The sequence below is a fragment of the Epinephelus moara genome, chromosome 21 (genome assembly GCF_006386435.1).
Source record: "Epinephelus moara isolate mb chromosome 21, YSFRI_EMoa_1.0, whole genome shotgun sequence".
Taxonomy (NCBI): Eukaryota; Metazoa; Chordata; class Actinopteri; order Perciformes; family Serranidae; genus Epinephelus; species Epinephelus moara.
In genome coordinates, this window is record NC_065526.1 from 10,315,372 (window position 1) to 10,337,768 (window position 22,397).

At 42.0% G+C, this 22,397-nt stretch overlaps 1 long non-coding RNA gene across 1 annotated transcript; it reads left to right on the plus strand.

Moving 5' to 3' along the window:
- The first annotated feature begins 14,026 nt into the window (after nucleotides 1-14,026).
- Nucleotides 14,027-16,627, plus strand: LOC126383086 (uncharacterized). The gene is made up of 3 exons (XR_007569108.1): nucleotides 14,027-14,174; nucleotides 16,312-16,411; nucleotides 16,536-16,627. It is a non-coding gene; the product is annotated as an uncharacterized LOC126383086 (long non-coding RNA).
- Nucleotides 16,628-22,397: the final 5,770 nt, after the last annotated feature.

The window sequence follows — 22,397 nt, forward strand, 5'->3', positions numbered from 1 at the left end:
TATGAGTAGTATAGACTAGTAAATATATAAATAGTAAAAGTCAAATAGGCTACATATTAAGTAATGTAGTAAGAATGTGCAAGTATGTTACACTACAAATTAAAGTAATGTGAATGTAAGGCTGCTTCACGTGCAGACAGAATATCCGATGTGATGGCGGATGTAGTGTGTCCCAATAGTATGCATACTGCATGCATACTGCATACTACACTACATACTATTTAAGGGCAGCTGCAGTACATACTAAAAGTATATAGTAGAAGTATGCGATTTGGAACGCAGGGCAAGCTCTTCCCCGTACGTGAAGAGCTTGGTGACACGAGACTAGAAAAGTACAACTAACATCAGTACCAGTTAAAACTCTTGTGTCTGTCGACATCTAGTGGTTCAGATTCCAACCTGCTATAATGTAGCAGTATCAGGGTGTGTTTAAGTGATGCTGGGTGTCGTCAGTGGAATTGACGCAAGCAGAAAAAGTTTGTTCTTAGCTTGGTCTTAAAATTAATTCTAAATAATTTTTATTTATTTTTATTTTTTTTCATAATACCTGCTTCACTAATAATGTCTGTTGTAAGGATTCCAATTGTCTACATGTTAATTGTTTGCTGAGATTATTTGTTAGGATCCATAGGATTACAGTTTTGGGTTGTTTCGTTCTTTTCAAGGGGTGTGCTCTGTCCCTACAGTGTGCTCAACTCTTTGCAGTTACACCTCTGCAAGCATTACAAAACACAGCTTTCTTAGAGTATGAAACGTTTTTCTATATTAATCATTTTGATTAAATGTAGACCTAAGTGCTAGATTTTCATGCCTTCAACAGTGTGACTGACCCTGAAAGAAATAGCAGAATATTCAGGTGGCTTAATGACACATACCGAGCACCAGAACATCTGTACCATAGTGTCAGTGAATATTGCACAGCCATATGTAGTGGGGGGACAAGGGGGACCTTTGTCATGGAGGTTTGATGCTGACTATGCTGAAATCCTGAAGGTGGCTGCAGCAAATGAGACTGGAGGGAGAAGGGATTAGGAAAAAATGGCAAAGAGAGCAGGAATCCCACAACTAAGCACTTCAGGGTGGATTAGGTTCTTGCTTGTCACCAGTAGGGGTCAGTGTTACCTTGTCTGATTGAGGGCTCCAATACTCCAGGAGACGATATGCAGTGAGTCAAAGGCCAATTCTTATTCAGCAAATTTTCAAAGTTTTAAGATTACTTGGCTCTGTAAAGCAGTGGGGTTTGGCTTCTAAACACATTGTTCCTGGAAAGGCTGGCAGGAGTACAGCTGAGTGGAGACATTATTATACGAAAACACACACATAGTCCAGAATACACATCCAGTGACTCAAAGTAAATCTTTGCACTGATGGAAAAGTGATGGGAGGACTTGAATAAGTAATGATACTAAATTATTCTGACTTTATTTTTATTTTTGAAATGCAGCGTTAAGACATCCTTTGTCGATGGAGATCAATATACAAACAGTGATAGAGAGATAAAGAAAACTGACAAAAATAGATAAAGTAAATAAATAAAAACGAAAAATTAATAAACTTAAAAAAAATAGATAAATAAACTTATAAAAAAAGCCTACACCCACATATAAAAAAAGAAGGTTGCAAAAAAGAATCTTGTATCACAAATAAAGCCTGTCACACTCACATTCATATATATTGACTCGTATTCTCTTTCTGTCCATTTTCAAAGGATGGCTATGATAAAGGGGCTCTAACAAAACTCCACTCAACCAGAGAGGTAGAGATAAAAGCCAAAATTAAATCAAATAGAGTAAATGAAATGGTTGTTGGAGTTAGGCTTCGCAAATTGCACTTTGCAATGCAACATCTGGACATAGAAGAGAACACAGTAGAGAAAAAAATGAAAACTTCAGGTCAGGTCTAAAAGGTTTAAGACCGTGCACCCATTTTCCCTAGAGTTAAAAGGTTTAAGACCGTGCACCCATTTTCCCTAGAGTTGTACGAAAATGTCTGTCTTTAAGTGACGTGCGTCATCCATTTTCTGGTCAACCTTTTTCCCTGCTGCCAGTAAACCAGTTAAGTGGAATATAGCCTAAATATCTTCCTGACACCCCAACTTTTGTTTGGTATGCATTTTTAATTTGTCCTAGCAATTTGGCATTAATAGGATCAGAGAAGTATAAAAAAAATTGAGCCCCAGTGTCTTCAAACAAGTACTCTCATATTAACACTGTCTTCACTTGTTACTGTTGCTAAAATTGGTAAAGATTTGTACGGCATATCAAGCTACAAATGTTATTAATCATAAATAATATGATTGGCTGCCATCTTGTTTTCACACGGGTTAGTCTATTGTGGTCTTATTACCACTAGATGGCACAAAAACGTGTCCACGAATGAGGACAACAGGTCAGTGTTAAGCAAAAAGAAGTATAAGGTCCAGTAAACCCAAAAATGAATGTCCTCATATGAGGACACAGTGTTTCAGGAGGATAAATGACTTTGAAATCTAATTGTGTATGCGTGTTAAAAATGGATTGTATTGCCTTGTGTATTCAAGTGCCGTTTTCACCTTTCAAAACATTGTCCTTCTCTTGAACCTCAAAGACCCAGGATCTACGAACACAAGGCCAGAGCACACAGATAAACAGAACTGAGTGGATTTTTTTCTTCTCAGTTTCATTTATCTACAGCTGCACTGAAGTAGGTGGCAGTAATGCAAATATCAGCCTCCAGACCACCACTGAAAATGAAGCTGAAGAAGAAGAATTCTCTGCTAGTAATTTTGTTTTGGGAGTATCCTACCTGTCAGATAGCAGAAGAAGATGAACTCTCAGGTAGTTGTGTTCCTTGTAGACTGTCTCCCAGAGAGCATTTCCTGACAGAAATGTGTTTGTTTTAAAGCAAACCACTTTCCCCCCTAACTTTAACCAAGCGGTTCCTTCCAGGTAGAAAGCCTCTCCAAACTGCTAGTTGTGTTAGTAGTACTGCCGACACAAAAAGAAAGGTAAGACCAGGGTAAAACCTGCTGACTCACTTCTCTACTTCTCATCATAAACACATGCATTTACTCTGAAGTACACATTTACTCAAGCATGCATTTTATAATGTTTTTAAACACTGTAAGGCAAGGCAAGGGGAAATTATTTATATATTACATTTCACACTGTGAATTAATGATTTGTCTTGCTGTGAAAATCCTCCAAAGGCCGACTACATGATGTATTTCCCTCCAGAATATGTGAATATTTATGGAGCATCAACTTTCTTGTAAACAAATTTATGTTTACATTTATTGTCACTCACCAAAATGTACTGTGTGCATCCCCAAGGCCTAACAAACATGAATGCATTTCCCTCCTCTTAAAACAGAGTCCATCCGAATCTAATGTTTACTATCTTGCAGTCGTCTTCCTCCCCGCCTTTTATTAGCACACTGCTGCATATCTTGGTGCTCATGAGATAAACAGAATGGGAACAATCTGACAAGTCACAGCAGGAGGAGCACAGATGTAAACAATTAAAAAATAATGTAGAGTTGTTGAGAAGCAGATGCGTGTGTGCCAGTTGGAAATGATAGAGGAAGAGACATAGCTCACAATACTAGCACCCCACCAAGGGGCAGCGACCAGGGCTGAAAAATGAAGCCAGAAACTGTAGTTTATCCAATGGCCACTTGAGTAAAGCTAATTTCTCCATTTATGACAACTGTGTGTGTGTGTGGGGGGGGGGGGGGGGGGGGGACTGAAAGAATGAGGTTGTGGATACAAACGGCCGAAATGAGTTTCCTCCGTGGGGTGGCTGGGCTCAGCCTCAGAGATAGGGTAAGGAGCTCGGACATCCGGAGGGAGCTCGGAGTGCAGCCGCTGCTCCTTCACGTCGAAAGGGGTCAGTTGAGGTGGTTCGGGCATCTGATCAGGATGTCTCCTGGGCGCCTCCTGTTAGAGGTGTTCCAGGCACGTTCCACTGGTAGGAGGCCCCTGGGCAGACCCAGAACACGCTGGAAGGATTACATATCTCATCTGGCCTGGGAACACCTTGGGGTCCCCCAGGAGGAGCTTGAAAGCGTTGCTGGGGAGAGGGACGTCTGGTGTGTTTTGCTTGGCCTGCTGCCCCCATGACCTGGCCCTGATTAAGTGGATGAAAATGGATAGATGGATGGACCCTGAAGTAAGTCCCTCAGCTTAAGAGAAATAAAGTCTTAAGTGTCACTTAAGGAGAAAACTTGCGTGTTTAGTGCAACTGGCTCCAGGCTTCAAAACGGGAGTCCACAAACCAATGGGTGACCTCATGGTGGCTGTATCCATAATTTCTATACAGTCTATGCACCCCACCCACGCCAGGTAGTTCTAGACATCACCTTTAAAACATATTTTCTGGTGGAAGATGTTATATTGTAATACTGGATCTGGACATTAGAGACCACAACATGTAGAAATAGCATATTATTTGTGTCTGGCTACAGAGAAAAACAAACTGACAAAATATTGCTCACTGATGCAGCGTTTCGGCTGTGGCACGAAAAAGGCATTCATTCCTTCAAAGATCTTTTTATTGACAGTATATTCTCATCATTTCAGCAGTCACACACTAAATTTGCCGTACCATGTGCTCATTTTTTCAGATAGTTACAGGTATGTAACTTTGTCAAGCAAATCACTGCATCCTTCCCTAATTTACCCATCAGTTCGTCAATTGAATCAATATTTCTGTCAAATCCACTGTTCAAAGGAGGCACCTCTGTTATTTATGATTCACTTTCGTGTTTAGATTGTACCGCTTCCCTTTATTATTTAAAAGTAGCCTGGGCTAATGAAGAGTCATGGACAGAAGCCCAAAAACTGGTACATTCTTCTTTTGTTTGTGCTAGACATGGACTTTTGCAATTTAAAATATTGCAAATCAAAACATAAGCTCTGTTAAATGTATCCAAATATTAGTCCAGCGTGCAACAGTTCACCAGCTTCACCAGCCCATGTTTTAGCACTGTCTAATATCACAACATATTGGCAAAATATTTTTCAGTCACTATCAGACGTCTTTGGTAGACCTGTGGATCCTGATCCACTGACCGCACTCTTTGGTATTAAAGGTTCTGATCTTGTGTCAGCCACCTCCCAACATAATATGATATTATTTGTCACCCTTCTAGTATGTCGATTGATATTATGAAATTGGAAGCAAACACTGGCTCCCATCCATTCTGCCCTCGTGAAGGATGTGATGAGGGTGTGAAAACAAATTCTACCAGATCTGGCAACCCTTTATAGACCACTTTAAGAAAGATGCATTAAGTTCATCCCCTATCTAGCTGAGTTTAAATGACACAAAACATGATCAATCTGACATTCTTTGTGTAGCCACGTCTACCTGCAGCGGCATGTCTTGATCATTGGGTGGCGCTGCGGCATCACCACATGGCTGGTCACAGCAGTAAATCAAGTGTTGTGTGGATGTGTTTTCACTCAGTGCTGGGAAGTGGCAGTGCTCTCACAACAGGCATGCCTTTCTCATGCTGCACACACAAGGAGAAAAAAGCAACAAAAATATATAATTAACAGGAACGCTCCAGTGTTGACACACACTTCTCCAGCAGCTTGGAACGATTCCTGATGACACTTCATGGGTCCTGCTGATATTTGAGCAACCCACGGGGACTTAAGCCATCTTCTGTGACCTGAAACAATCCATAATAACCTCTGACCCGCTGACCTTCTCAGTTGTCATGTTGCTCCTGGAGTTCGGCTGGGGAGTGGACGCTCTGCTGAACTTGTCACTCTCTTGGAGGACAAAAGAAAAGGACGATCGTCTTTGTTAAGCCCTGAGGTGAACTGCCACAGTGCATCTCAGTTTAGTTATGCGTCATCACAAGATAATTGCAAGAAGCAGAAGCTAACTGTGACGCAAAACCACTGACATTTTATAATGTAAAAGTTTGTGTGAATTAAAGAACCTGGAAAATTAGTAGACCGGCGTAAGGGCTTAATTATGCTTTGTGTGCTCTCTGTGGCATGCAGAGCATTTAAGGTGAATCTCACATCAGCTTCAGGTTTGCCCCCCTCTCTGGTTAAAGCACCACTGTGTGATCAGGCCTCTGTTTGACACGGTATTACAGTGATTTGGGCATTTGATAGACATCATGCTGTCTTCATTCCCCCATTTACCGCGACATAAGTGGTATTTAGTTATGCGCCAGGAGCTGATGGAAAAATGATATGATTTTGAAACTGTGTTCAACAACATGTCAAGATTAAAGGAACACTTGACCCACAAAGTGATCATTTGTACATCAGTTACTCACTCTGCGTTATGCTGAGTCCATAAATAAAACTTTGCTTTGCTGATGGACAAAGAATCTAAACGCTGAGAAATTTTTTGATGAATTGGAATAAAAGGGGAGCAAAACTATCGACCTCATCAGTCATTAACTAAGTGACTTTGCCACCCTTTACTTCGGTAGCAGAAACAATCTGACATTAAAGTGTTTTATGTGACTCATTCAGAGTGGTTTGATCATCTTCCAACTAAATAGCAAAAAACACTCTATACTAATAAATAACATACCAATGTCACATATAGCCTAGTGATACCTACACGTAATTTAAGTCTCGGCTGATGGTGTATTTTTGGATAGTATTTTCAGTATTTCTGCATTTTACATTTTAGATCAGAGAATGTCGTTTACATCATGTGTCATCACCATCCCAAGTACCGTTTCATCTCATATGATATGAAGCAGCCTACTTCATTCATGGTTCTGATGTTGTCACTCGTAATTAACACCCCTTTTTCGAATGAATGCGCTTATGGCTGGATAGGAAAACCCAGAGTTGACTGAAGTAATTGATGACCAGCTTTGTAGTACCAGTTATCCAAATGGACAATGTTAGGGTTAGTCAAACCAGATAACGACAAGATGTCCTGGGTAAGTTGAACTGGCTTCGTAGTACAGGCCTCTGGTCTCATCTATCCAGTCGTATGCTCAGCACTTCCCAAACACATGCATTTTTGCTAAAACCTTAATATTTAAAACATTTCTGCAAATGAGTAGCACACCTGGGCGTGCATTTGAACTCTGCTCGTGCAGAGTTCGACAGTTTGAGCAAAGTACAAACTCACATTCTTGCCCAGGTGCACTACTCGTCCATTTGAGACTTTAGATTTTAGCAAAAATGCATGTTTGGAAAGTATTGAGCATACGACTGGATAAATGAGACAGGGATAAACTGCACAAGTTTTGTGAAAGTGTGTAAACACATTTTTGGTTTAGTTTTGCTGTTGTGAAATGCAGCCACCCATTCTCAATTTTCGGATTCTTCGTTCATCATGTAGGCATGTGAGAAAAACAAGCGGCAACCATAGGGACTGAAAAATGAAGCCAACACAGAATTACCAAAAATTGCAGTTCTTTGAATGGCCACTTGAGGCTGGCTCCAGAAGTGAGTCAATTCCCATAGACCCCTGTGTTAAAATGCCCAACTTGAAAACAGAAATAACATGTTTACAGCCCATTTACATTTTATGAAGGTTTAAAGTTAAGCATAATTAAGGATGGGCCCAATAGTGCCCTCTTCTTCTCAGTCAGATTCACCCCTCACTCCTTCACAGATACCTACCTCTCACCCAAATATGGTCATCCCTGGCTCCAAAAAACCAAGATGCTGATGGCCGAAATGCCAAGCTTGAGGCATCAAAGTGGGAAACCACAGACCGATGGCTGACATCATGGTAGCTCCATACATTATTTTTTAGTCTATTGAGAAAAACAACATTTCCTTCAAGAATTCAACATTACAACCACTTTATGTCACATGTTCTGGGCATGTCCGAAACTATTTAATTCCTGGGCTTTATTATTTCAAGCTTTTTCAGCAGTGTTTGGACGGCTGGGTGCCCCATCTATGTCCATGGCAATATTTGGAGTAACTCCTCTAGATGTTAACTTAAGTAGAGCCCAAGCGGACATTGTTTCTTCTTGCTCCCTTCTGGCCAGAAGGCTCATCCTGTGTACATGGAAGGACTCTTCACCTCCAACATATGGACATTGGATTAAGGATGTTATGTATACAATTATCAAAGGATCAACTGCATGTTTCTTCGGCACCTGGCAATATTTTTTTTTAACTTTTGTGGCAAAGATGGAAGCTGAAAAATTTTAATGAAACATGGTATACTCCCCCACTCATGTCACACAAGTTAATTAATTTCTTTGCATTTTGATTTTTTTTTTCTTCTTCTCTTTTGGATTTCCTTTGACTTGTCTGGCTTTCTCTTTTTTTCTTGTGTTGATGGGTGGGTGAGGTTATCTTTTTGCTCTTACTGGTTCTGTGTTTGTTTATTAATGTCTGTATATCTGCACTGAATTGCCAGTAAAACTACCTTGTTTAAAAAAAAGAATTCAAAGTACCTGCGTTTAATGATAATTGAGATTGATTTAAAGCAGAGCTTATTTTGAGTCTCCAGCAGTGTTAACTATTTCATACTACAGTTCATACCAATTGTATTTGGTATATCATATATCATATACTGTATACTGGGCAGCATGGTGGTGCAGTGATTAGCATTATCACCTCAGAACAGAGTTTGCATGTTCTCCCTGTGTTAGCGCTGGTTTCCTCCGGGTACTCCAGCTTCCTCCTACAATCCAAAGACATGCAGGTTAATTGGTGACTCTAAATTCTCCGTAGGTGTGAATGTGAGCGTGAATGGTTGTCTGTCTCTATGTGTCAGCCCTGTGATAGTCTGGTGAGCTGTCCAGGGTGTACCCCGCCTCTCGCCTAGTGTCAGGTGGGATAGGCTCCAGCACCCTTTGCGACCCCTAACAGGATAAGCGGTTACAAAATATGGATGGATGGATGAATGAATCTACTATATACGGTTATAGCTTACTGTTTTTACTGTATACAAGAAATCTGTACCACCATTTTGTACTAACAGGAAATGATTAAACAAGTTTGCTAATAGTCATCAGTCGACCTGTGAGTTTGGATGCCATTAGCAATTAAACCTCATGAAAAGAAACCAAAAGATTTCATACTTTTTCTTTATCCAGGGTATATCCTTGTGGCTGTACCACCAACAACCAAGATTTAGTTTGATTATTTCCAGCTTTGAGCAGGGCTTCCATTTCCTCTGTGAAATGCATTGTGGTAGAACAAAATCAAGCTATTTTTGTATCAGTAGTGACATGTGGCATACAAGGTTTGGCCCTTTGCAGTGTGAACATATCTGCTTTGTATATTCATATGTAGTGTGGAACTCTTTGACAACAGTTGAACTACATCTCCCAGCAGAGCGGTGAGACAGTGGGGATGTCCTCAGAAGAAGTGGAGGAAGTTTTGAGGTAAGGCTTGGACTGCTCTGCTTGCCATGCGAGTGCAATCCTACAGTGGGAACAATGCATGAAACATGACATATGGATAAGCCAGATTGATGCGGTTGTTATTTTGTAGTAATCCTAAAGGATGATGTTTTCATCAGGAGAGATCTGTATGGGATCATTTATTGTATGTGGATTAAAAGGCATTCCGTAAAGAACATGTTCCCAGCGCTTTGTATTTCTCATACATTTCTTATTTCAAAAAAACCCCCAAAAACGAGCGCTTGATGAAGATGCTGTCACTGTGAACGATTTTAACTTTTTAGGAATGAGAGTACTGGGAGACTCTGACCCAATGGTCCTTTAAATCTGGTTTCTCATTCCACCTGTCTTGTGCCCCGGGTAAGCTCTGTCTTCACACCATCTACACACACGTACACACACACATATGCATATTCGACAGGTCATCCATCAAGCCCTCAATGAGCTGAGGATCTGGGGAGTGTGGTCTAAATGAGAAATCATTGACTGGGAAACTGTGTGGTAATGGGGTCTGCTTCTGATTGGATAAGGAGATTGAACCAAGAACGGAAAGATGACTGAGCCACCTGCACTTATGTGGTGGAGGTGCAGACTAAAAATGAGAGGGCAAAATGAGAGGCATAGTCAGACACGGGGAAAAGCGTAGAGAAGGAGTAATACAGTACAGTAAGAGAGATGGGATTGGAGCTCTTAATTGCTTTTCTCACTTGTGCTCATTTCTTCTAACCACACATCACAAAACACTGATTAACAATTAGTGATGGTCAACAAGTCAATGCTGAGTGATAGTGTGTTTTGATGGTGTGCATTACGGTGGCAATTACCAATATGACACACATTCTGAGTGCAGAAAAAGGTTTTGACATTTAGCATTTGACATGGGCTTTGTTGCATTGCTATTCGTGCATGGATGTGTGCGTGCCCTGTCATCGAGCCTGCAACAGGCCGATAATGCGCCGGGCATCACCTAGCAGTAATGTTTATTGATCTTATGATGCATGCTGGGAGGAAAGATAGCTTTCAAAGGTCAATGTTAATATCAGAAGGTCAATGTGCTAACCCGGCGCTATTGTTTGTTTGCGATGTGTGCGTGACTGCATATGTTGTGTAGATGCATGCCTGTGTTAAATGAGGTCATTATCTAAATAACACATGTCCAAGTGCATTGTTGTCCCACAGCCAAGTATCATTTTACACTGTTAGCTCTCCAAGCATAAAGCTTTGAGCACCACTGTTACGACATTTATCGACGGCTTGTGCATCTTTTTATGAATCCTTTTGTTCTTTGCTGTCAACAGAGAGGCACCATCACACCCTGAAACAATGAGGCAATGTGTATGTAATGTGTAGCCTACCTGGTGGTGAATGCACTGTACACATAAAAGCATTTGCGTGTGTCAACATGTGCATTTGACATGTGAATGTTGTGTGATAGAAACCGATGTGCATCTTGTTGATTAGAATTTAGTGAGCTTCTGGTGCAGGAGAAAATCACAAAATGGAAAACTAAATGTGAAATACAAAATCACAACAACAAATTCTAAAAACAAAAATGCAATCACAAACTCCAACACTTTGCTGGCAGAGCAATTAATAAGAAAAGACTATGCAAAAATTGCAAAGCAAAACAAACAGAACTTTAATTAAATTGAATCTGTCTCATACAGTGAATTAATGAATTAATTAGACTTAAGAAGAGGCTTTGAGTTGAGGGGCTCCAACTGCAGAACAACCTCTGCTGTTACTAATCTGTGTCCCTGTATTCAGAACAGTTATGACGTATTTGGCATTCAGCGACTAATTAATAATATGAGCATATAAAGTGGTGGTTCATCCAAATAATTTTTTAATAAAAACTGCTCACATGGAGGTCTGTGGATTGTTTTATTGAAATGCTTGTTGCTGTCTAAATTTTTAAGTATAATTTTTCGTTGCTGTGAGCACCACAAACAAAATTCCATTCCACCCATTTCACCATCAACCCAATCACCAGCGTGATGTTGGTACATTGTGTGTTTGTACATTACATTTCTACAATGATGTGGTTAATGTGTGGTTAGGTTTAGGGACATCAACCATTTGGCTATGGTTAGGAATAGAAAAGATCATGTTTTGGCATATTATACCCAGATTTGGTGGCACAATCACAGCTTGAAATGCTGCTGATCCATCCATCCATCCATCCATCCATCCATCCATCCATCCATCCATCCATCTTCAACCGTTTATCTGAAGTCAGGTCGCAGGAGCAGCAGGCCAAGCAAAGCACCCCAGACATCCCTCTCCCCAGCAACACTTTCCAGCTCCTCCTGGGGGACCCAGAGGCGTTTCCAGGCCAAACGAGATATGTAATCCTTCTAGCGTGTTCTGGGTCTGCCCCGGGGCCTCCTACCAGTGGGACGTGCCTGGAACACCTCCAACAGCAGGCACCCAGGAGGATCCTGATCAGATCCCCGAACCGCCTCAACTGACCTATTTCGAGGCGAAGAAGCAGCGGCTCTACTCCGAGCTCCCTCCACATGTCCGAGCTCCTTACCCTATCTCTAAGGCTGAGCCCAGCCACCCTTCTGAAGAAACTAATTTCGGCCACTTGTATCCACAACCTCATTCTTTCGGTCACTACCCAGAGACAAGTAAATCGAAAGCCTTGCCTTCCAGCTCAGCTCTTTCTGAGCCGGAAGGCACTTTGGCGCAGACCCTGCGCCAAACTGCCGATCCATCTCACGCTCCATTCTTGTGAACAAGACCCCAAGATACTTAAACTCCCTTGCTTGGGGCAGTAACTCATTCCCAGAGTTACTGCCCCAATGCTGCTGATGTCTTGCTAAAAAAACGCCTGATTTTTGGGGCACAATATCTGCTGGAAATGCGGTAGATGTCTTCCTAAACAACTGGTTTTGTTGCTGGTCTGGAACAGCGGTCTGCAGCTTGGCCATCTTGCCTAGGTCTTATGCCATCCACCATGCCCTCCACCTCCAGATGACAAAGTCAGCTCATATACATGGAATCAGAGCTATGTCACTTTAGAAGCATTTATATAAATACCTAGGTCTGCAATGTAAAACATACGCAATAAACACAAAAGACAACTTCTATACACATTGTTTCCTGGGTAATAACCACTAAGCTGCATATTTCAATGTGTGTTGGTCATCTTCATTGTTAAACAGGGTCAATGATTACATTTGTGATGACTCCTTTTTTGATCTTTTTTAATAATGTTATAACTCAATTATGTAACTATTATGTTAAGAAAAATATGTTATTAGTTCACTAACAAAAGGTAAAATGCTTTACAACAAAGAGAATATGAATGTATTAAAACAGTCTTTCCCAAAGTTATGGTTGGTGGACTGTAGTGTTGTCTACGTTTTCTTGATATGAAGAGGCCCAGACCGTGGATATCTTAGGAGGCCATCTCTGTTTATTCCTAACAACTCTGACAGCAGGAGGTCAAAACAAAATCCTCCGTCAAATATGACCATATAAACTGGAGCCCCTCTCCCACGGAGAACAACAGCAAAAGGACCATGTTACATTCAATTCAGTACAATAAAACCGATATAACATACCTGACAGCGAGAGGTAAAAGCAAAATCCTCCATCAAATAAGACCGTAAAAACTTGAGCCCCTACACAAATTAAGTGACACAGGATTATGTTAGCATAAAGTGAACTTAAAAACATAGCTTGACAGCGCTAAAACACAGAAATGACTACGAGAGCAATGTTGCTTACCCCTCCCATGGAGTGCAACAGCAAAAGGGGAGAGGAAAGACGGGGTACCCCCAAAGGTGGATGTAGGGGTGCAGAAACTGAGTATCAAACGTTCCACATATTGACTATGGAGGCCTAAGTGTCAGGTAATAACAACAAACAAATTTTGTGTCATTATAATTCTAAATATTACAAATGTACATTCGACTTTGTTACGAATATTACTGCTGTGTAACTGACCCTGTTACATGTGGACCCATTTTTTAATGAGTCACCAATTGGCAATAATATATGCTATGATATGTGAATTAATTCAGCTCAGATACTGTGTGCACATTTTTAATGAGCACATAAAAAACTTGAGTGGAAACATAAAAAAATGGAAGGAATATCAAAAATATTGCAAAAAAAAGTTTGTATGCTAAGACTCATTTTTGGTCTTAATTTTGGACTGATATTGAATGTTATCATCTCATTGATACTGTGTGATTCTGAAGTGATGTATTTTTAATGTTGTTGTGTGAGTGGACCCTAGGAAGACTAGCGACCACTTTGTGGAAGCTAATGGGGCTCTGAATAAAGAGGAGTGCAATGGGAATAGATTCAGCAAATAAGTCTACAGTCATGACATCATTGCATTGACCACTGCAAGCTCTCTTCATCATCTCTGGATGGCTTTTAACACTTAGCACATAGCTGTAACGTTAGCTGTCCAGTGTGCTCTCTATTATTATCCATCCATTGTGCAATAATTACATTTCTTAGTGCGATATGTTTCTGCACTTGTGCGATATTAAATTTTCATTCTCCTGTATTTATATACCAGTGCTATTTGCACTTTAATGTAGTTTACTGAGAATGTCTGAATGTCATGTAAGTTCCTTTGGCCTGGTGCTCTTCTTCTGCAGTGGTACACTATCACCTGACTGGCGAATTAGCGCCACCCACTGCGCCGCTGGAAATGCACTGCAGAGGCCTATGAAGGGTTGTGTTAGTGTTTAAAAATGGACAAATTGGACAACAACTCCAAACCACGCACTCTCAGCAATGGAGAAGGAGTAAAGATTTTTTCCTGTGTGAAGAGACTTTCAGAAGACAGTGTTCTGACGGCGGAAAAGTGAGTCAGTCATGTGTTTGTTTGTGTAGCTAGCTAAAGCTAACGGTAACGTTACCTGTCAGTGTTAGCTAGCTAGCTCACGAGCTTGTACGTGATGTCATTTTGGCAGCAAACAGCATTTAGTAAACATTGTTTTGACGGTGGAAACGTTACTAATGTGTGTGTTAGGTTTGTGTTAATTAAGTGTGTAAGCTATTTGTGTCAGTATCCATGTTGGACAAGTTTGCGTGTCTGCGCATGCGTGTGTGACTAATGGTGACAGTAAAGAGTGGTGGTTTTAATGAGAATATTCTCTGTTATCTACCAGGTGTTCAAAGAGAACTTTTCACACACATTTACATTATATTTCATATTGTAAATTAATTGTTTGTTCTGGTCTTAATCAGTAGTTTATCAGTGTAGATATTACAGCAATTCATGATGTATTTTTGTAAGTTTTGGCCCAGGGAGATACCAAATTACTCCTGTGAGTCTCAAGATAAAATAGTTTGTGAACCTCCCAGTTTAATCCTTTGAAACCTGAGTAAATTGGCATGGTTTCTTTTGGAAAATATGGGAAGAAGGCAATGAGCATTGAAACAAGAAATATCCCCCCAAAAATTGCAAGAAATTAGTAAAAAGAGAAAATTAAAAACAAGAAAATCAGTAAAAAATAAAATAAATATATAAAAAGAGTAAAATAAAATAAAAAAACAAGCAAATGACCTGGAAAAATGCTTTAGAATATAATAAATATATACCATAATTTAAAATATGTAATAATAAGTATACAGATATAATATTTCCCTCGCTCTTTTCTTATTTGTAAATATATATATATATATATATATATATATAATATATACTAATTTTTTCGCAGTTTGTGGGACATTTCTTATCAAGTTGCTCTTTGCCTTTTCCCCCATGCTTTTGAAAGCAATCGCACCAATTTGCTCAGAGTTCAAAGGTTTAAATACTTTTGAAAAATGTTTGAAAGCAACATAAGGCCAGTAATTTACTTGCTGCAAACAACGCGAACGTGACCGCATCATGGCTGCTGTGCGTGATCTAGGGCTGCTACGATTAGTCGACTAATCGATGACTAATCGACTATTAAAATAATCGGTGACTATTTTAGTAGTCGAATAATCGGTTTGAGTCATTTTTCATAGAAAAGTACTATAAAAGTACCCCAAAGTACTCTTATTGCAGCTTTTTCCATTCAGATATTGGCAGCTTTACACACTCTCCCGTGACAGTGAACTAAAACCCTTTGGTGTGAGTATGAAACAAGACATTAGATGACGTAATTTTGGGGTTTGGGCGAGACAGACCGACATTTTTCAACATTTTAACACATTTTTCGATGAAATGATTAGTCGACTTATCGAAGAAATAATCGACAGATTAGTCGACAATGAAAATAATCGTTAGTGGCAGCCCTAGTGTGATCTGCGTTCGTTTGATGTGTTGGCCTCACATCTCAACGCAAGGTACCATGACCATGCGCAAGATGCTATATTGACATGACTGCTTGAGACACTCGTGTGAATTAACATGGTGACCGTGAGATCAGACCAGACTGAGCTGCTGTCAGAGCAATGGCGGAAACTTTTGAAGAGAGGCTGACAGACCTGCTGTGGAACTACCTGTGTCTCTATGATGTTTCCACGCCGTTCATAGTGACATAGTTCTTCTTCCTCATCAAGCATATCAAGGGCATTCATATTTGTTTACAACACCTGGAATGCACTACCCGATTTCCGGGTTATATTTCTGTTGTCTGTCCCAAGTGGAGACCGTCAGTATTGTGCATTTTGGCTGCGTAGTGCTGCAGCAAGTATATACACAGACACGGCGCATTGTGTAGGCGTACGTTCGATCGAGCGGCAAGTCTATTCCAGCCCTAAGAAAAGGCATGTCGCTCCAGGTTTCAAAAGGTGAATGAACTGTTTATGTCTACGTAAGGAGCAGGTCCTCATCTATGGTGATTGCCATGTTGCACTGCTGTGTTTCTACAGTAGCCCAGAGTGGACAAACCAAACAGTGGCTCTAGATAGGGCCTTTTGCATTTTCACATTGGTATAGTTATCAGCCCTTCTGCGACAAGAGCATTGGAAAACTTTTATTTTTTTAAATGTGAAACTCCCCTTTTCAGCGTTTATACAGGTTTAAATCACGTGGACTGGTTGTTGTGGAGAGACAGAGACCTCTGCGGATAATTCGGCTCCTGATAAAAACGTCCTCGGAGAGAGAAGGTGAGCACACATTAGCAGGTGCTGGGCTGGCGGCCCATCTCTGACATGCTGAAGAGCGCCAGGGAGACACTGGTTTGTAATTTGTGATGTGATATGGCTTCATTCAGTGTTTTTACCATTTCAGATCACCAGGTCTGTTTGTTTGGAGAGGAGGAGACCCCTGTGGATAATTTGCCTCATGGTAAAAACCTCCTGAACATTTGGATTGGAAATAAGGTGAGCACACATTAGCAGGTGCTGGGCTAGCGACCCGTCTGTGATGATCCGAGCAGTGTCAGAAAAACACTGATTTGTAAGGTGAAAGTGTTTATTCAGTGTTTTTACTGGTTTAAAAAAACAGGTCCGGTAGTTTTGGAGATGAAGAGATGTTGTGGATAAAAACCTCCTGAACAATGAACACTGCGGGAATCCTAACTGAGAGTTCACGTTTGGCACAAGTTTAAGCTTTCTGCAATAAATCCAAATCTTACACGCTGCTCATTTAGCATAATAATAATAATAATAATGATAATTTTCCTTATTGTCACACCCATCCCAACATCCTCTGGTACCACTTAGTTAAAACAGTCATGTGAATAAACATTTCAGTCCACCAGTGAGTTCATCCGTCAGTGGGCACTCTCATCCGCTGTGTTCAAGTCAGACTGAAGTGCTGCTCTCTTTGTATTCAAATGCAGCACTGGAGTTTCATTTGCTGGGTTCTGCAGAGGTCAGCCTATGACAGGGGATCAGTGTATGGCAGACAGAGGGCAGATTGATTTGACCTCCGTTTCTCTCTCCCCCTCCACCGCCAGATGTTTATCCCATTTAGCGTGACGGTCTCGGGGATGTGGGCCGTTGTGTGTGCGTTCTGTCCATACGTGGCTCCACAAAGCGATGGCCCTGGCTGAGGCAGACTGAGGTTGATAGATTGTACTGAACTATCTGTCACAGGCCAGGGGAGGGGAGAAAAAGACAGGTCGGAGGAGACGGAGGGATGCATTTTGATGGTGTCCCCGCGAAACAAACAACTCGTCGGGGAATGAGTGGGATCGGCTGTCACTGGGAGCTGACATAAAGTGATGAGCTGTCAGGCTAGTTTTGTTTTTCCTCATTAACAAGTCCACCTCCTAACTGTCGCTTTCTGTAGCCAGAAAACTACTTTATGAGCCTCTCCAGTCGGCTGGCCCATGATAACATGTTCAGGGATACAAAAAACAATTTACCATGTGTCAAATGTTGTTGTTGTCAAGGCACCTCTTCTGAAGGAGGTGGAAAAAGGTTGGCACATAAATTGAAAGGTGCGCCTCACCGAAGGGGGCTGAGGGCACACGTTTAATAGGAAGCTTTCTTAAATGCTACAAGTGAATAAGTGAATGAATGACAACCCCATTAACCTCTTCTGTGATTAGAGATCCCTAATCACAAGAAAATGAATGCGTCCTAATCACCACGGCCATCAAGAGAAATAATCAGTGAATTATTATAGGCTCCGTGCATGATTTTGGATGATTTGCGTGATTTTGTGTTTTTTTTTTTTTTATCCCCACACTGTTTTTGAACTGGTGGCACCTTTTGGAGAGATGGATTGGGTGCTTGCTGCCAGAACATTGTCTGCAACAGAAAACCCTATGGCAGCTGACAGAGCCGAGTGACTGAGGAGGGGGATGCACCAATCTATTATCCATCATTCTGCGTCTGAGTCAGCCGCACATGCACATTTGAGTGTGAGCACATGCACGCACGCACACACGAGAGTAAATACAAGTAGGAACATAGCTTGAACTCACAGTCAATCTCTGTCTCGCACACACACACACACACACACACACACGCGCACACACTTGACGAAGAGCAAGCTATAATGATGCTCTTACTCATTCAATGCCGAGCAGAATCTCCTCATTGTGTTGTTGTGATTAATGGTAACTAAAGAGCTTGAATCTTGAATAGGATGAACGTGAGCTAACGACTTATTAATCAAACTGCAATACTTAAAGCAAATAATGCTTCAGCTGCATCTCCGCGTGGAGAAATGAAGTGTAATCCCCCCTCTCTCTTTCTCGCCGTCGCACACAAAAACATAAACATTTATTAAATCTATTCTGTGTGTTCGGGCTGAATGTTTGGAATCTGTGTTTTTCTGTCTGCTTTGCGTAGGTTTGTGTACCTGTGACTGTGTCAGAGAAGTGCAATGAATGCCTCGGAAGTGTCTGTGTGCTGATAGCAGGGGACAGGTACCATCAGTCTTGGCATCATTGGCAGATTAATGAGAGTGCTGTATTTAGCTCCTGCCCTGTCTCCCTGCCTGACCTACTGTCAGAGAGTTGCTCTACTCTTGAAACACACCTTATTTCTTATATGAGTTTTCACCACAAGCAAAACACTAACCTTCAGACTTTCTACAGATGGCTGATTGAATGAGACTGGCTAGTAGGCAGTGAGGATTTGTCACAGCAGTATCTACATTTTTAGTTCACAGAGGAAAATTGTCTTTGGAGTTGTACTTTGCAGTGTAAACACAGCACAGGCAGAGACGCTGGCCTTTGCCTGCGCAGCCTCTAAAAAATACATTCCGAGGCAAAACTTAACCAACCTCACGCATCCCCCACAACGAACCTATTTTCCATCGCCTCTCTTGAGCCGTGACCCAGAAAGTACGACTGTGGCTGGGACTCACTAGTGAGTCCTGACCCTCTATTTGGGGAACGCTGGTCCAGAGCACATCTGTATTCAGCCCTGGCTCTGTACTCATATTGTCAATGGCCAGCGCCCGGACTCCTGAAGATGGATGAAGCTAAAGCCCAGCCTAATAACCAGTCCATCCCCCCAGGGTGGGTGTAGCACTGCGCTCCTCTGTCACCTGGGTCCCTGCACTGTCTCCATATTGACTCAGGCATTTCATTTTCATGCATTCATATTCATCACCAGACAAATCTCCCCAGCTTCTGTGCTCTCTGGGAAACATCTTTCTTTTTTCTGTGTGTCTGGTTCTGCCTTTCTCATTCTGCACCATTATAATCACCCAGTTTTTTTAAGGTGTGTATGCCCCTGTCACCAACTCTCTCCTGCACTCTTGTATCACGTATCTAAATAATGAGTGTGCATCTGAGTAAATATTGCTGTCTCCATAAAAAGCACCACACCTCTTCGTCATAGAAGGTCTCGTGTACTCTCTGTTCTTAATGTTGTTTTGTATTTCCTGCCGGGCTCAACTGAAAAACTGAACAATTGTAATTTTTTTCTGTTTTCCCCCAGCAGCCAAACAGGAATCAGGAAACAGGAGACAGAGAGGAGAAATGTAAAGGTCATGGCACATTGGTCATGGAGAGGTAGATAGCGGGTGGATGCTTACAGGTCAAAAGCGCAGTAACTTAAGGGTCAGCTCACAGAATGCAGAGGATGGAAAAACATTTAATCAAACACAAGTCAGAGAAAACCCCACCTGGAGTGGCTGCCTTTTTATTGTGTCTTGAATCTGGTCTTGAATGGAGAAATGGAGGAAAAGATAATAGAACTGGGATGCTGCACTTGCAGGCTTAACCATAGAGAAAAAATCAGGCCACAGAGAGAATAAGAGGCTCTTACAATGTTTTTGGGCTCAGTATTGGTATTGGGCTGAGGCTCTTGAGCTGAAGTAGGCAAGTGCTTGTGCGGCTTTGTGCGGATCATTATCTGAGTGCTGTGTGGGAAGCGACTGCATGCACATTTGTGTTATTGTATGCGTGCGTTTGTCTGTGTGTGCTTTGTATGGGAGGATGTGCTACAGCAGCAGCACCATTGTTCCTGCCTCCCCTTGTACTCTTCCTTCCTTCCTTCCTTCCCCCCCTCAGGGTGTGGACAGCAAACAGGGACAGATTGCTGTGTGCTGCTCCTGTATTTGGAGATGACCTGTGGAGTCATAGGTGATGATGACTGGCCGGGTGAAAAATAAGGCCAGGTGGCTATCGTAGGCCTGCGTGGCAGCCAGCACCGGGGGCCATGCTGTGCAGTGCCATGTCGCACTATAGCGCCACTCCTCGCCACACCATTAAAAATGACAAATGCTCTCATCAAGCTGCTTTTCCCAAGTTAGCAACCACTGCCTGATGTTCCTGAAGCACTGTGGCTGCCCCAGTTCATCTGCTGGCCTTTGCCACAGCTGGAACAGCCATTTATTAAGTGTGAGTCACTTTTCATTTACAGTGTGTTTGATTTTTGTCATTGGAAAGGTTAGGAGTTGAATTGCAAAGGGGCACAAAAGATGGATGCAGTGTAAACAGTTCGGGCATGTTGGAGAATAAAAGCTGCACATAGTTAAGAGTAAAGTGTGGCCCTCTTTTAAAGGTCCAGTGTGTGAGATTTAGGAGGATTTAGTGGCATCTAGCGATGAAGATAACAGATTGCAACCAGCTGAAACTTCTCCCAGTTAGATTTCCTTCAGAGTTTATTGTTCAGCAGGTTTTAAGCTGGAGCCGAATTATCCACAGAGGTCTCTTCCTCTCCAAAACAAACACACTCTGTGATTTAAAGCAGTTAAAACACTGAATAAAGCTGTTTCATGTTACAAATCTGTGTTTCTGTGATGCCGTGTGGCTCTTGCAGATGGGCTGCTAGCCCTGCACCTGTTAATGTGTGCTCACCCTGTTTTTTTCGGATAATTTAAGATCCAGACATGCAGGAGTTTTTTTTTTTACTGGAAGCTGAATTACCTTCAGAGGTCTGTTCCTTTCCAAATCAAACAGACCCGCTCAATAAATCAGTTTTACATTATGAAAAATGAGTTTCTCAGACATTATATCCCCCTAAATCACACACACTGGACCTTTAAGTTCCTCTAACTGTGCCATAAATACAGGCTTTCATTTTATAGGCTACATAATATTTGGAAAACCCTACTGTTCAACTGTCAGTTGAGTCCATAAAAAGTAAAGCAGGTAAAAAGTATCTGGGCCAGTATGCTGTGAAGGGACAGCACTGAAGTATTAGGCCATCCAGTGGCCCCGGGTAAAACCAGGCCTACTCAGGCTGTAGATTAAAGACTCCATCCCAATTTCTGAGCTCCAGGGACTTGGGGGACGTATCTAGCCCAAGACAGGTGTATGGTTCTGGGCTACAGGGTGGCAACTGCCCCCTTCCACGGCTGAGGCAGACCTCGGTCCTCCGCGTCCCTGCGGGGGAAAAGCCCATTGTGTGTACCATCTGTTGCAGCACACGCGCACACAAAAAGGGGTGACGGGGGTGCAAGGAGAGGGAGCTGATGTGCAGTGCCTGGTTAATATCATTAGGAGGTGCAGTTGGATTTGCTTAAGCTGTTAAAGAACATTGCAAATGAGGTTTGCATAATGGGAGAGTGAGGGTGCCAGACCACGTACGAGGCTATTTTAGATATTTTTAATAAAATTGTGTGGTGGTCACTTAGGTGGCAGGTTGGAGTGGGGGAGCTGGTAAACAAGCTGCCAGTGTAGTAATGAAAATAGAGTAAAATAAGCTCTACTGGCTTTTGGAGATTTAATTTAGCAAGCGATCCTTGTGATTTTTATAAATTAAAATGCTGAAGTCCGAAGTCAGGGTGATATTAATTGCAACACACACTTTCAACTAGGGGAAAGTAAGCAGCAGGCCATATGGGAGCCTGATAAATTGTCCTGCTGCAGTATTATTCTGAACCAGAGGTTGACAGACTGGTGAACTAGTACACAGCCGTTTAGATCGCCTCCCATGGGGGTAGGCTTGGCTCTGTGTGTGTGTGTGGATGTTTGGGCTTGCAGTGGCTGCAGTCACCCGACTAGTGGCGCTATTTCCCTTCAGTGAAGCGGACGCCGCTTCAAATAGGTCAAGGAAAAGTTTTGTGTTTTGACAATGCGAGGTGGGCGGAGCGGCGGGCTGGTGATTGGTTCGCGAGTTTCAGCTCCCAGCCGATGATTGGCCCCGGTGCTCTAATGGTGCTGTGTGAGCAGCAATGTCGGGTCTCCCCCACCTCCTCCTCCTCACCCCCCCTGCTCCTCGCACCCCTCAGCCCCTACAC